This window comes from Belonocnema kinseyi, chromosome 1 (genome assembly GCF_010883055.1).
Source record: "Belonocnema kinseyi isolate 2016_QV_RU_SX_M_011 chromosome 1, B_treatae_v1, whole genome shotgun sequence".
In the NCBI taxonomy this organism is placed as follows: Eukaryota; Metazoa; Arthropoda; class Insecta; order Hymenoptera; family Cynipidae; genus Belonocnema; species Belonocnema kinseyi.
This window is the reverse complement of record NC_046657.1, coordinates 169,189,793-169,193,712: the sequence shown is the minus strand read 5'-3', so window position 1 is coordinate 169,193,712 and position 3,920 is coordinate 169,189,793.

Sequence of the window (3,920 nt, the reverse complement as noted above, 5' to 3'; positions counted from 1 at the left end):
GTTTGGTTCGGTTTTAATTCTTCTAGAATCAAATCGAAGGGCCTATGACAAAGCCACAGAACGCGTCCTCAAGTTGCGGATAGAGGGTCACTGTACCAAGGGTTTCTGCTAAATATGGTTACAAAAATAAATAGGCAGTCGCGGAAAATTGTCCAGGGGTGGTCCCGAAGGAATTAACCCCCAAGCGGATGTGCGAAAACCGTGCCGAAAGCTGAATGGCACCAGGGTCAGGTGTCTATGACGGTGACTCGGGGATACCCGGCGACCTCTCAGAGTACGCAGCCTTATCCTTGCATGCGGGGCTCTACAAGGATGGACAAACTCCTTTCCCTAGCTTCTCGTGGGAACAACAATGACAACACCAAACATAGTTATAGTATTTGTGGTTCAAAACAACAGAACGCACGGGGCTCCCGACAATGGGTCGGCCAATCTCGACTCTTCCAAGACCCTCCAGTTACTGTCGAACACCCACCCAAACCTGAGGAGGTCGAAGTATTTTGGTGAGAAGTCTACAAAGTTCAGCATAGACTGGACGAAGACTCAGAAAATATAAACAGCTTCAAGGAGTTATGTGTTGCCCTCATAACACCTGATAAAGAATGCTCACCCATCACTACCGAGGAGGTGAAAAAAGTATTAAGAGGGATGAAGAACTATTCCGCAACGGGACCAGATTGTAACAAAACCTTCTGGTGGGAGAAGTTTTCTTCATCCCACCAGCATTTGGCCCGTATTTTCACCTCATATTTGAAGTCGGAAGAGCCGATTCCAGATTGGCTGGTGGAAGGGCGCACAAATACGCCAAGGTTCATTTTAAGCGAGGAAAACTTAATGGCATCCCTGAAGATCCTGAGCTCGTTGATAGAAGCGCCATACGACACCTTTGCGCTGGAGAGATTTATACATACCTGGGCGTGCCGCAGAGCCGCATTCAGGATGTGACTATCTATCGTCGGCGAGGAACAAAGTATCTACAACGAACATGCTTTCCGTTCCGGTACCGGTAGCATGCATCTTAAGTCTTCCGTTCCGCGGCTGTACATCTCACGCCCTCAAGGGGGTCGCGGAATATTGAGTCTTAAATGTCTTCACAACAGGATTATTCTGGGTACAGCACATAGAGTTGCAAATGGAAGAGACCCTCTTCTTAAAATGGTCAGGAATCACGAAGAAGTGGGCGAAGGAGCGTTTCTGTACAAAGCAGCGGAGGAGGCTGCTGAAACACTCGGACTTGACTTCAGTATTAGGAGTGAGCAAAATTCATCAAATCTTATCTATCTCGAGTACTCACTCCTCAAAGCCCGAATTAAGAAAGCACAAGAGAAAAACTTTCGTGAACAGCTCCTAGATAAGAGGATGCACGGTATCTTCCACAGAAATGTGAAGGATCATTCAATGTCTTGTGAGCTAACGTTTGCTTTCCTTAAATCGCCCGGATTGAAGTCTGGTATGGAGGGTTTCATCTTTGAATGCCAAGACAGTGTCATTTCCACCTTAACATACCGTCGCCAAATTTTAAGGCAAGGCATTAACCTTAATATCGCTCCTCTAAATGCTCCTAGGGAAATTGAGTCAATTGTCGAGAATGGTAAGTGCCGCATATACTGGAACTTTATATTCTCGACAATTGTTTCTGTTGCGTACTCGAGGCCTGACATGTTTCTTCTTGACTTCGAGAAGCGAACCATGTTCGTTATCGAATTTTCGGCTCCAGCTCACAAAAACATCATAACCAAGGAGAATGAAAAGAAAGAGAGGTATCGAGACTTTATAAGGGAGTTGCAACGATTTTACCCGGAATATTCTGTTAAGCTAATCGTCCTTATCATCGGCGCTCTTGGAGGTGCCAATCTTTCACTTGCTAATGGCCTAAAAATCATCCCTGCGTATCAACAATATGCTAAAACACTTGCAGGGAAAATGCAGAAGGCGGTTGTCCTTGGGTCGCTCCGTGTTCTTAGGGTGCACGAGGCTTTTGCTGCATCGTCGTATTGATTCCTTGACAGACTGTAACCACCTATCTCACGGTCGTGAGACGTGGTTGTGGGCGAAATCCTGCGGTTGTCCTTATGACAAATTTTTAATTTAAAACTTTGGTAATAGATTAACTTCGAATTAAAACAATGACGACCAGTACTCATACATCCGCAGCTATCCGCTGCTAATTGTTTCATCACTCTTAAAAAAAGTATTTCGGATACTATTTAGGTTTAAATTAGGCAAAATACTACAGAATAATGAACTATTGTTCAAGCTTTTAACGTAGCGCGAAAATAGGTAAAGTTGGCAATGAAATTTAACGAGAATATTGCAACGCTCACGAGTTATTTCGTATGAAAATTTAAGAAAATTTGAATTTACGGCTAAAATTTTCTTCTTATTTTTCTGGATTCCTATTCCACTAAGACAATAGTTCCGCTCGCCGTGGGCCGGATACAAAGTTTCGGCGTCAGGATCAGTCAAAAATCGGATCTCGGAAATATACCGCTCAATCCTACTCTCACTTATTATAACACGTCAAACCAATTGAAACTTCAATTTGTACCCTCAAACTGACTGAACCATGATATAACTCTTACGACAATTGGTGATGCACACGCGGCCTTGTAATAGAAAATTTAAGGTTGTAATCTGCAAATATAACCAATCCTGTTTTATAAATTCTTTAGAACACATTCTTTTTAATTTTCTTCCATGCTCACTCTGCATTCCTGATACAAACTCATGTATCAATATGATAAATATCAAAATAAAAAGCTCCTTATACTTCAGCGTCAGTTCGCTCTAAAAACACGAAGTCTCTTTCTCAATATTAAATATGAAAACCTCAGAATGCAATTAATTAACTAATTATATTATCGAACCCGTTGAACCCCAAAATCATCTTGCATTCGTGATCAAATACATCGCGCTATATAAAACATCTAAGAGGTGTTCCCTCTAGTGCTCGACATGGTTACTAACGAACAATCGCCAATGGTTACAGTAATGACCACCAGCGCTGAGGTCAGTTTATTTCCATTGGTGGAATCTCAGCAGGGTTGCCAATCGTTTCTGGACATTGTACTTCCGTTGGTTTAATCGATGAAAATCAAAAGCCGAGAAAAAGGGTTGACGCAATAACTACACAGAATTTAGTAAACTCACTGATATTTATTGTGTTTATTGGAATTTTCTTCTAATATTTAAAGAAATATTATGCAATAATATTTATTAATTATTTATATAGCCTTTTCATATAGCCGATTATTATTTTGATTTCCAGTATGATTTTTATCTGTAAATAGTTATAATAACTACTAAGTCACAAATAATTTGCAATTGTTTTGATCTGTTTGACTGCTTCTACACAAAATATTCTGAGTTCGAAGACGAGAACATAATATTTCTTAGTCCAAGAACTCAATTTAAACAAAATTTTCTATTTTCTATTTATATTGTATCCATCCATCTTATAATTTTTTAATCATTTTAATATTAATTTTTAACTATTGAATAATAATCTATATTATCCAATTTAAATATAAATTACTAGGCAGTCTGATAAGTCCCTGAAAAATGAAAGACGGAGACGTTTGTTCGGTCAATGTCGGTCTCATTTTTCAACATACTCTCCTTTTAGGTCGATACAGCGAGTCCAACGATTTTCTAACTTTTTGATACCGTCCGAAAAGTACTCGATCGGAAGGTCTCCAAAATACGCTTCAGTTTCACCTATGAGCTCCTCATTTGAGTAAAAACGCTTACCGGTGAGCCATCTCTTCAGGTTAGGGAACAAGTAATAGTCGCTAGGGGCCAGGTCTGGTGAATATGTAGGCTGAGGAACCAATTCGAAGCCGATTTCATGCAATTTTGCTTGTGCAACTAAGCATGAATGAACAGGCGCATTGTCGTGATGATAAAGCGGTATTTTTTTC